Source organism: Phoca vitulina, unplaced genomic scaffold (genome assembly GCF_004348235.1).
Source record: "Phoca vitulina isolate PV1807 unplaced genomic scaffold, GSC_HSeal_1.0 scaffold4, whole genome shotgun sequence".
Taxonomy (NCBI): Eukaryota; Metazoa; Chordata; class Mammalia; order Carnivora; family Phocidae; genus Phoca; species Phoca vitulina.
Window position 1 is genome coordinate 80,411,667 of NW_022589707.1, and position 12,224 is coordinate 80,423,890.

The window sequence follows — 12,224 nt, forward strand, 5'->3', positions numbered from 1 at the left end:
TCTAAGACCTCGCTTACTGCTCAAAATGGAATATGTTCTATGATTCTACTGGGGAGGGATTGTTTGTGATGATGGTTTTCAAAGAAAATACATGCTGGTGATTTGTAGGAACTTGACCTATACCTGTGTGTCCCCTTGTCAGAGGGCAGCAGCGTCTCTGAGGATCCTGGCCACCCTTGGGTTGTTGCAGGAATGGGGTAACCCCTTTATCCCCCTTCTCCATTCCTACAGGGACACTCTGGCCCTAGTTTACACTAGCTCCCCTCTTCAAAATTCAACTCAGCATATATCATTTTTAAAAAAGATTTTATTTATTTATTTGAGAGAGAGAGAGAGAGAGAGAGAGAGAGCACAAGCCAGGGGAAGGGCAGAGAAGCAGGCTCCCCACTGAGCAGGGAGCCCGATGCGGGGCTCGATCCCAGGGCCCTGGGATCATGACCTGAGCCGAAGGCAGACGCTTAACCGACTGAGCCACCTGGGTGCCCAACTCAGCATATATCATATTACAGATTCTTAAACTCAAGGCAACAGAGAGATCATAATCCAGAGATATCCAGGCCTGGCTTTTCATCAGTCTCTTGGCAAACAAGTGTAAAATACATATTCTGGCCCCTGACCTGTCCAGACTCATCGGGATTGCATGTGGACATGAAACCTGCATGGGGAAAGCTCTCCTTGTGCCTCTGATGAACAGCCGGGGTTCAGAACCACTGACCCAGACTAACTCCCCGGCAAGACAGCTCTGACTATACTCTCTGGCAGGTGGTTGTGCATGACCTCCGACCCTGGCACACGCGAGGCTTTTCACAAGTGGTCTGAGTTGAACCAGTTCTTCCTTATGGCAAATTGAAAGACATTTCCACCACAAATGTTTCTACCGATTGGTCTCAAAGGTATCTTCTAGAGCAACACAGAAAAACATTTCTCCTATTTTCCCCCCAAACACTTAAAGATAGCTACTGTTTTCCTTCTCAAGATCTCTGTTCTCATTTCTGGGCTCTTAGTCCTGGTTGTTCTGCCCTGACTATGGTTAAAATGAGGTATGTCTTTCAGATGATCTCTCATGAGAACTTGATGGAGAAGGTATCTTTCCCGGGTTAAGAGATGACTGAGGGCCAGTCAGGTTAAGCGACCCACCCTCCTGGTTCCTACAAACTAATAAGTAGCTGAATTGAAATTCGAACCATTTGACTCCAGATTCTGCACTCTCTCTCTTTTTTTTTTTTTAAAGATTTTATTTGTCCGTCTGAGAGTGAGAGAGGGAGAGAACATGAGCAGGGATGGGGTGGGGGGGAGGGGCAGAGGGAGAGGGACAAGCAGACTCCCTGCTGAGTGGGGAGCCTGACATGAGGGGGCTCAATCCCAGGACGCTGGGATCATGACCTGAGCTGAAGGCAGATGCTTAACGGGCTGAGTCACCCAGGTGCCCCCAGATTCTGCACTCTTAACTAACATGTTATGCTCCCAATTTTTCTTTTCTTTGGTTTAAAATGCAAATAGATGCTAAATGAGTATTAAACTGAAGTGTATCAGAGCACCCCCCACCCCATTCCACTCCCTGCAGGGAGCCACTGTCAAATTTGCAAAGTCCCTTGCAAGCACTGCTAAATGCTGGATGTTCCATTCAGAGCAGAGGGGAACTCTGCCACCTTTGCTCTGGACTCCGACTCCCTTGTGGGCTTGGAGGAATGAGTAAGAACAAGAAGGTTTTTGCTCATTTTGCCCTTGGTGGCAAGAAAATCCTTAGTTTTTTGTTTGTTTTCATAAACTGTTGTTGATCCTCTTGTTTTGTATCCTTGCAAATGGAATTCTTTTTCTTCAAAGAGAGACTTCATATCTGTCTCCGGTATTTTTCTTCTTGGTTGTGGTGACCTATCATCCCAACATATACAGATCCTGTAGGTTCCTGATGTGATAGCCCGTTAAACTAACTAGCTCAATGTCATTTTCATATTTTAATGACTATAATGTCTCTTTTTGTCCAAATCACTGATAAAAGTTTTGTTGAAGATAAGACCAAGAACAGAGTCTTTGAGCACAAGCAGGGAGATTAATCAATCATTTAATTAATCAATTAATTCATATTCCCAGGCTACAGTTATCCAACCAAAGGTGAAGACACCTAATTAATTATTCAGTCTTGTCTATAAGGACAAGGGAAATTTGGTCGAATGCCTTTCTGTCCACAGCGTTTTCCTGGTTAATTAATCTAGTAAGCCTGTCTAGAAAGAGAAGTATTTCATTCTGTTCTTAGCAAACCCTATGTGAGTTCCTAGTTATCATCACCTTTCCCCTTTCAAGTTCACAAAATATCTCTTTTATAGTCTGGTCAAGAGTTTTGCTGTGGATTGATATCAACTCACTTTTTTGCTGGGCTCTGAGTGACTCTGAAAGGGGCCGGGTTCAGTGGAGCCTGGAGTGACAGGCAGGGCCAAGGCCAACAGGGTGATGAACGAAGGCAGCTTCAGTGACAAGGTGGGTGGTTGGTTAAGTACATAAGTTGGACTGGTTAATTAGAGTAAAGACTTGACTAGCGGTCAGTGGGGTGAGCTCAAGGATCCACCTACGGGTGCATCAAGGACCAGCACAGATCAAGAATGGGACAAGAGCAGATGTTCCTTCAGGGAGCAAAACAGCAGAGCCGGGGAAGACTGGAGGCTGATGTTTGATTGAAACTAAGAAACCTAGAAAGCCCAAGAGTCAGGGGTTTGAGGCTGACGTGGGTTAAGAGTGAGGATGGGTCTTGGAGGAATGAGCTGCATCCTTAGGTCTTGTAATGGGACAACTTCGTTCCCTGTCTCAGCAAATGACACAAACTACCCAATTGTCCAAACCAAATATTTGGGGGTTCTCCTAGAGCACCCCTGCTCCCTCAGCTTCCCATTGGCCAGTTTAATCACCAAGCCCTATTCTTTCTACCTCTAATATTTCTCCAAACTGCCCGTTTCTCTCCAGTGCTCTGTCTTCACCCTGGCCACTGTCATCTCATTCTGGTTTTGTTTTTAAGTAATCTCTACACCCATTGTGGGGCTGGAACTCATGACCTCAAGGTCAAGAATCTAGTGCTCCATGACTGAGCCAACCAGGTGCCCCTGTCATCTCACTCTTGAATCACTACACAGCCACCTCATCGGTCCTCTTGCCTCCAGATTTGGCTTCCCATTCGGTCTCCACACTGTGGATTCAGTCCTTATTTTGAAACACAAACTTGATCATATCTCTCCCCTGCTTCAAAAGCCTTCAGTGGCTTTTCTATGACCTTCAGGATAAAATCAAGCCCTTTAGCATGGAATGGCGGCTCCTCCTTAGGGATGCCTCACTTCCCACTCCCTCCCTCCTTATTTTGCCAGCCTCAGGCTCTGGTGGTCCTCCTTAGGGATGCCTCACTTCCCACTCCCTCCCTCCTTATTTTGCCAGCCTCAGGCTCTGGTGGTCTGTGTTCTGGGTGGTCATTTCACAGATGCTCCCTTTTATGCTACTGGGTATTTACTGGTCAAGAGTTGTGGACCATATTGCTCCTGCTGCCAGAAATATCCGCCCCAACCTCACCCCCATCCACCTGACTAATTGCCAGCCCACTCAGCGTGTCTCCCCTGCCCACCACCTGCTCCCTCTCTCCATTATAAAGAACGTGACCCTCTCTAAGTGCCCTTATCTTATTTCTTTCACAGGCTATACTTACTCTGCATTGTAATAATTGATTTATTTGCTTGCCTCTCCTCTAGAGTGTGAGCTTCTTGAGGGCCAGAAAATATCTTGGAATCCCTAGTGCTTAGCACAGAGCTTGGCACATCGAGGTAAACAAAAAATATTTATTGAATCCAGGTGTCCATACATTCAATATTTTTTTTTAAAGATTTTATTTATTTATTTGACAGAGAGAGACACAGCAAGAGAGGGAATACAAGCAGGGGGAGTGGGAGAGGGAGAAGCAGGCTTCCCGCTGAGCAAGGAGCCCGATGCGGGGCTGGATCCCAGGACCCTGGGATCATGACCTGAGCCGAAGGCAGACGCTTAACGACTGAGCCACCCAGGCGCCCCCATACATTCAATATTAATGAGAGAACAGTCCTTTTTAAAGACCAGCCCTTTAAATGGTCTCTATCTTGAGACATTGTGTCGCCCTATCCCAGTTCAGTGTATTGGGCCATGATACTTACTGGTGACAGAGCGCATTGTTACTTAGAGGTGATGTATGTAGGAAGCACAATGCCAGGTCACATCTCCTAGTTCACCAGGATCTGAAAATTTTTTGGAACCCTTTCATAGCCTTCACCAAGAGAGGAGGCAGCTAGGTGTTATGGTCATGACATGGAATCAAGCTTGATTGCCAAGAGGATGGGATGATGAGGAAGAGGAAGGATTTGAGGCATAAGGGGGATCTATGGCCCCAGACCCTAGAGTGAATGACCTAGGCAATGGGAAATAGGACTAGGACTAGAGAATAGTTATGCATCATCTTAGGGTTTTGGGTACATAGCAGAACTGGCAGAATTGGGGCATTTTGGTGGGTATCTGTACTAGGTTCCTAACATGGAGAATTTCTCCAGGGAGACAGTTTGTTCAACCTAATCTCATAGACAGACCTGATCTGGTGTAAGATTATGTATAAATTGGCCTGTCAATGGGACATTTGCACTGGTAGTTATTTTTATCATGATGGCTTTAAGAGATCTGGGGGCTGGTAGGAACTGGCGTAAATGTAGCAGAACAAATGGGTATTACAGGGGAAATTTAACTGTGAGGAGAAGTGATAGCTTGGTGATGGTGGTAGTAGAGCATAGAGAAAAAGTCATCTTTAATTTCTGCTTTGCAAAAATTGGGGTATAAACAGGCTGCAATACTGAGGCAACCCACTTGGGAGGGCTCATGAAAATGAAATGCGTTTCATATACGCATCTAGGCAGTCGTAGCCACCATGGGTTTCTTGTAGGTCTGATAGAAAATGAGCTATGTTAGCAGAGGCATTAGCCAATATGAAGAATATTAGTGAAAGGCTCTGCCTTGGGGAGCTCAGGATAACACCAGTTACACCCACAGCCTAGTTACTGGGTTAAATTACTGGGAATGTGGCAGAGGCTAAATGAAGAGTTGACCCAAGAACACTCCTTGAATATGTCCATTTTTTGTTGGCATCTCCTTCTAGAACCACTAGAAGTTCCAATTTATAAAATATAATGGTGGTGCCAACTGGGAAGTAAGACACAGCCACGGTGTCTGGGTGTTAGAAAGTGTACTCTGGGGGTGCCTGGGTGGCTCAGTCGGTTAAGTGTCTGCCTGGGGGTCCTGGGATCGAGTCCCGCATTGGGCTCCTTGCTCAGTGGGGCGTCTGCTTCTCCCTCTGCCCCTCCCCCACTCATGCGTGCTCTCTCTCTCTCTCTTGCTTGCTTTCTCTCTCTCAAGTAAAAAAGTAAAATCTTAAAAAAAAAAAGAAAGAAGGTGTACCCTACGGTTGCCTCAGTGGACAAGCAGTGGCCATGGTCTGTGCCTTTTGTTGCTGCTCTCTACTGAAAAATGCAAAGACAGCAAGGCTGAGTTGTGGCAAATTTCTGGACATTCTTGTGCATTGAGCCTGCTGCCTTGAACTGGCCAGGTAGTCAGTCCTCTGGTCCAGAACAGAAAACCTATTGTTCTGGATGCTCAGGATGCTGTATGTGCTGATGTTGAAACACTAGGTTTGGTGCTTGGTCTCAGCATCTTAGACTCTGGAAATGCTTGGGTTTGCTGTGGTCCGCGCACCGTATGATAGAGTGCCTGACTCTTATCCCTCTAGGTGGGATCTACAGGATCAAAGTATGACCTTGATGGCCAAGTTCTCCTTATTCCAAGATGGTCTAGATCTGCCCCGTCTAATATGGAAGCCAGTAGCCACATTTATATTAAATTGAAATGGATGAATCAAAATTAAAAATTCAGTTGCTCAGTCACGCTAGCTACATTTTAAATGCTCTGTAGCCACATGTAGCTACTGGCTACTGTATTGATCAGTGCTGAATATAGAACATTTTCATCATTGAAGAAAGTTCTGTTGGACAGCACTGGTCTAGATATCTTTGAAGGACAAGGATTTGTAGAAAGTTGCGCTCCTGCAAAGTCACCATGCTGGTGAATTTTAGACCAGGAAAGGAAAAGAGATAAGGAAGGTGTTCTCCTTCTCCCAGGAAAGGTTGCTGTGGGTCACACCAGAGGTCAATGATTTCTTCAGGTCTTTAAAGATCCAGTGGATAACACCTCAAAGGTATAAATTTTTGGTAGCTGTTTTTTTGTGGGAGGTCCTCGAAATATAAACACGGATCGTCTTGGAGGTGAGTGGGGTAGGTATGTAGGGGATGGTGTTGATCCATCTGGACGCAGTACTTGAAGTTGATACAATCCAGAAAGTTGATTCCCACTAGTTAAAAGAATGTACTTCTATAGTTTTGTATTTAACCTGTAAGTCCAGAGGCATGTCAGGGCTTTTTAGATAAGGGGTGAGAAATTAATAGATACTGAAATCTTTTCCCTAAAAGATCATGCACTATTCTACCCTAGATGATAGTCCTCCCTCATATTGTGGGCCCCAACAAATACTCTTTGACAAATAATTTGTTCTGTAATGCTATTAAGACTAATAAATGAAAGATGGCCCTTCCTTTAAAAAATTGAGATAGATGATGCCAATCTCATAAACTCTAACTCACAACCCCAGGGATTATGAGAGGCACTGAAAGTATGAATGGCGTTAAGATTACTCTTTATCTTTGTGGTAGGCAGCATAGTGGCCCCCAAAGATATCCGTGTTCTAATCCCCAGAATCAGTGAATATGTTACTTTACATGGGAAAGCAGACTTCGCAGGTGTGATCAAGCTAAGGATCTTGAGATGGGGAGATTTTCCTGGATTACCCAGGAAAATCTCAATGTCATCACATGAGTCTTTAAGAGCAAAAGTGGAGAACCTTTCCGAGTTGTGGTCCATAAAGAAATGAGACCAACACAAGAAGAATCAGAGAATTGTAACATTGCTGGCTTTGAAGACAGAGGAAGGGGCATGGGCCAAGGAATGCAGGTGGGTGGCCTTTGGAAGCTGGAAAAGACAAGGAAGTAGATTCTCTCATAGAACCACTGGCAAAAATACAGCCCCACACACCTTGATTTTAGACTACTGATCTGTGGAACCTTGCTACGTTCGTGGTAATTGTTAATAGTGGCAGAAGGAAACGAATTCATTTTGTATAGAGTGGAAGATTATTAAATAACTTATTTTGAAAAATATAACCGTTAAGAAGATAGAACATTCATGTTCACTAATTAGTGCATTCTTAGCTTGTAACAATTCTGTATGAAGCCAAATTATAATAAAATCATTGCTTGGTGAGCACAGAAAGCTTGCTTAGTTATTAGGCTGAGCCCAGAGGTTATTGTGTCTGCTTCTACCCTTTACTTATCTGGGGTATAAGGCTTCTGAGAGTGTAATCTGGTAGAGAACATGGCTGCCAAGACCTGGCCTGGTGAATTAGGCAGTAGCCAGGCATGACTGTGGCATTGAAAGCTTTCTACCCATTTCATAGCCTTAGCTCCCTGGTGTTATTTTTCTCACAAAGATGACCAAAGAAGATAGATGGCAAAACTTGGTTTTGATGAACTCTTCGTGGGGGCAGTGGGTGGGTCCTATGGGATTTGTATCCCAGTGCACACCAGTGGGAGCCTGGTAGTAATGTTTGTCACGGGCAACAAAGTCAAGATCACGGCTTCTGAGGACTACACAGGCTTCAGTTTTCACACACAAAGTAATTAATGGAACTGACATTCATTGTTAGCCTTGGCTCAGAAGAGAATACCCTTGAGGCTCCTCGGCTCTCCCAGTTCCCTCGGTAGACCATGGCTACGACTCAGGGAGATGGAGCTCAACTAATGATCCCTTATTTTGCTATGACACAGCCCCTGCTTGACTTCCAGAAGGCATCGCTTCACCACTGTGGAGAAAAGATGTGAGAGTTGCCGTGACGGACTCAAGAATTCCGCCCACCAATTCTAACTCCTTCTGGCTGGCTGACCATTTGCCCACTTTCCCCCCCTATAATAACAGCTTTATTATGAAGTTGACTTCACATACAAAGTTAGAATGGCAATTATGCCTAAAATGAACTCATTAAAAAGTTGAAATATCTTATAGATATGCACTCTCCAAAATTCTAGAAGGTATTTAAACAGGTAACAGATACTGCTACCCGTCTTCGGACAGATAGAATAACAGCATTACTGAAACTGGCTCCCAGACAAGTATGGACCATTTGCTGTTGTGACTTAGGAAAGAGACAAGGTCATGATACAGGCATTGTTGGTGCAGTAATTCAGGGATAGTGGTTCCTTACAACAGTGCAAAATTGAGCTCACATTTTTTTTTTTTTTTACTTTGCAAGGCAGCTGATGACTGTTGTCCTTCTTCTGTTCCTTGAGAGCCACCACTCAGAATATTGACATTATAGCCATTTATTCCAAAGGGCACCAGAGATGGGGATGAATATAAGCCTCTTCACAAAGCAAGGCACCTCAAGTTCACCTCAAAGTCCCTAGTTTACATAAGGGCTCACTCTTGGTGTTGTGCATTCTACGGGTTTGGACAAGCGTACAATGACGTGTATCCACCACTGAAGTATCTCACAGAGTCATTACATTCCCCTAAAAATCCACTGTGTTCTTCCTCTTCATCCCCCCTTTTCTCCCCTGGTCAATATTGGTTTCTAACTGATCTTAGATAACATGCAACATCACTTTCTGGAAGTGTTGAAGACTTGGTCTCCTTTAGCTGTGGCAGAAGGGGCCATGAGTCCTTCCATTCCATGACTCATTCTGCTATGCCTGGGGCTTGAGCCAGGACAGGGCCCTGATTCCTGCTGCGGAGCTGGGCTGGGCAAGGCATGGCGGGGTATACAGGTGAGAGGAAGCGCAGAATTGAGGCTGCAGGTAGGAGTGATGCTGGTTAAGGGGCTGGCTAGCTTAGAAGGAGGTTGGCAAGCATTCGGTCAGCAGGGCTGGGAATTAAGACTGAGGACTGGACTGAGGGTAGGGCAGGGGTCCCGGCAGCAACACAGTTGGGACGAGGGGAGAAGCATGCAAGCAAAGCTAGGCTGAGAGAGGTCTGAGATGGCGCTGAAGCTGGCTGAGTAAGGATACAGCAGGTAAGCTGAGGTGGCAGGGGGAGGCGGTGTGGTGCCATGGTCAACAGCATGGGTTTTTCATTTACATGGAAGACTTGAGCTTAATCCTGTCCTGCAGTTACTAGCAATATGATTTGGGTCAACTTACTTAAATCTGTCCCAGTTAAATCATCTCTAAAATTAGAATAATAATAAATATCCTGCTGGTGATTTTAAGAATTAGAAATAATGCGGGGCGCCTGGGTGGCTCGGTTGTTTAAGCGTCTGACTCTTGATTTGGGTTCAGGTTATGATCTCAGGGTTGTGAAATCGGGCCCCCCGTCAGGCTCTGTGCTGGGTGTGGAGCTTGCTTGAGATTCTCTCTCTCCTCCTCCCTCTGTCCCTGCCGCCCCCTCTCCCCCACCCTTAAAAAAAATTAGAAATAATGCATACGAAGCCCCTTACACACTATTTCTTCAACTGGGTTCATGGTTGTACTTTTAGGAGTCCAAATGTTCTCCACGACATTTTTATTCTCTGTTTTTAGCTTATTTTTTAAACACAGACTTTATTTTTTAGAGGACTTTTAGGTTCATGGCAAAATTGAGCAGAAAACAGAGTTCCCGTATACCCCCTACCCCACACATGCACGGCGTCCCGCACTATCAACAGCGCCCCCCCCCCAGTGGTACATTCGTTACAGTCAATGAACCTACACTGACACATCATTATCATCCAAAGTCCCTAGTTTACATAAGGGCTCACTCTTGGTGTTGTGCATTCTATGGGTTTGGACAAGCGTACAATGACGTGTATCCGCCACTGAAGTATCTCACAGAGTCATTACATTCCCCTAAAAATCCACTGTGCTCTTCCTCTTCATCCCCTCTTTTCTCCCCCCAACCCCTGGCAACCACTGATCTTTTTATTGTCTCTATAGTTTTGCGTTTTCCAGAATGTCATATAGTTGGAATCATATAGTATCTAGTCTTTTCAGATTGGCCTCTTTTTACTTAGTAACATGCATTTAACATTCCTCCATGTCTTTTCATGTCTTGATAGCTCATTTCGTTTTCGTGCTGAATAATATTCTGTTGTCTGGCTGTATTTATCCGTTCACTAGCTCTCAACCCAGGGCTTTTCAAACAGGGATCTGTGAATCTCTGTCTGGGCTAAGTGTGGATTCTTAAGGACTCAAGAGTTTAGAATTTGAGAAACACGAGCCTAGTATATAGTAGGTACTCAATAAATGTGAATAATTAATGACAGGATTATTACTCCTATAAGAGAAGCTAAAGGTATAGTGAAGCAGGGCCGGGCCGAGACCTGCGTTCATAAGATCTAGCCTGGCAAGGAGAGTCTTGTCAACGGGAATTGTAGTCAGACCTACTTTTTTGTGGACGGGGCGGGTTTGGGCTTCCCCAGACAGCTGCCTTAGGCTGCCCAGTCTTCAAGGGGCCCATCCCTGGGGCACATGCGGGACACTGCCATGACCCAACAGTTGCTGACAGCCCTCACTTTGATAATTGGAGCACTTTTTCCTCGTGGGTTTTCTGGCCGTGTTCCCTCAGTCCATGATTTCTGGAGAGTCCAGCGCAATTCCTCAATTACCTCTGTGAGCTCTTGCAGTTCCCCGGGCTGTAATTCACGAGGCCCGAACACCTGAGCTCATTTAGGGCTGCTTGGGACTGCCTCTCCATGCCCCATCCATCTTCGGCTGCTGGCCGTCTGTGTTCTGTTTTCCCGGGACTGTAGATTCTGCTTCCAGATGGCAGGGGACAGAAGGACAAGCGTGGCTTCGCAGATCCATCATCTGTTCCTCATCTACTCCGAGCCCTCGTCCTTCTTGTTCATCTTCTTGTCCCGAACACCATGTTACGAGGCCCATTTTTTTGCTCTCTGGGTGTTTCGAGGGTCTGAGACCGGAGTTGTCAGCCCACAGCCTCTTCGACCCTGTCCTTCTGTATCCCTCTCCCTACCCCCTTGCTGAAACGTCCCCTGTACTGACACAGGGGAGTTTTTAGGTATCTCCTCAATGTTCATTTGGGTTATGCCTTGTTATATTTCCAGAATTTCATTTTTTAGAACCCTCTATATTTCAAGTCGTGTTTCCTCTTAGTGCTACTGTTCTCAACCCTGACTGTACATTGGAAGGATTCGAGCAACCTTTCAAAAGCACCGATGCTTGGCCCCAACCCAGACCAATTGAACTATATCTCTTGGGCCTGGGCATGGGTATTTTACTTTAAGTTTGCCCAGACAGTCACAAAAGAAAAAAAAATTGTAAAAATGGACTTTGTCAAATGAAGAGACTGTTAAGGAAAAGAAGGGTAAGTCACAGACTGGGCGAAAATATTCGCCACACATATATCCGAGAAAGAACTTGTATCCAGCATATTGTAGCAATTCCTATAATTCAGTAAAAAGACAATCAGCCCCATTAAAAAAAATGGCCCAAAAGCTTGAATAGGCACTTCACAAAGGAAAACATATAAGTGGCCAATCAGCATGTGAAAATGTGTTCAACACCACTGGGCATCAGAGAAAGGCAAAGTCAAACCAAAATGAGATGCCCACTAACGGTTAAAGTAAAAGAAAACCCTGACAACATGAGGATGGAAAGTGCTAGAACTCTCACAGGTTGCTGCTAGGGGACCAGAATGGTGTGACTACTTTGGACGTTGGCCTGGCAGTTTCTCACAGAGTGAAACACACACCCACCTCATGACAGAAACACGACATCTTGTTTTGATCCAAGTGAAACCAAAACACACGCACACTCAAAGACTTCACAGCTGCATTAATAACAGCTCCAAACTGGAAACAATCCAGATGCCTCTCAACTAGAGACAGAAGGAACAAACTGTGGTATGTCCATACAATCAGATACCGCTGTTACAGAAAAGAGGTCCCGATTCACGTGACAACATGGATGGACTTCGGAAATGTGAGGCCGAGTGAAGAAGCCACACACAAAAGACAACCTACTCTGTGATTCATTTGTATGAAGTTCCAGAACTGTCAAAACCCGACAAAACCAGGAACAGAACAGACATTGCCTGTGGGAAGGCACAGCCTATGAGTGACCAGGAAGTCTGTGAGGGAT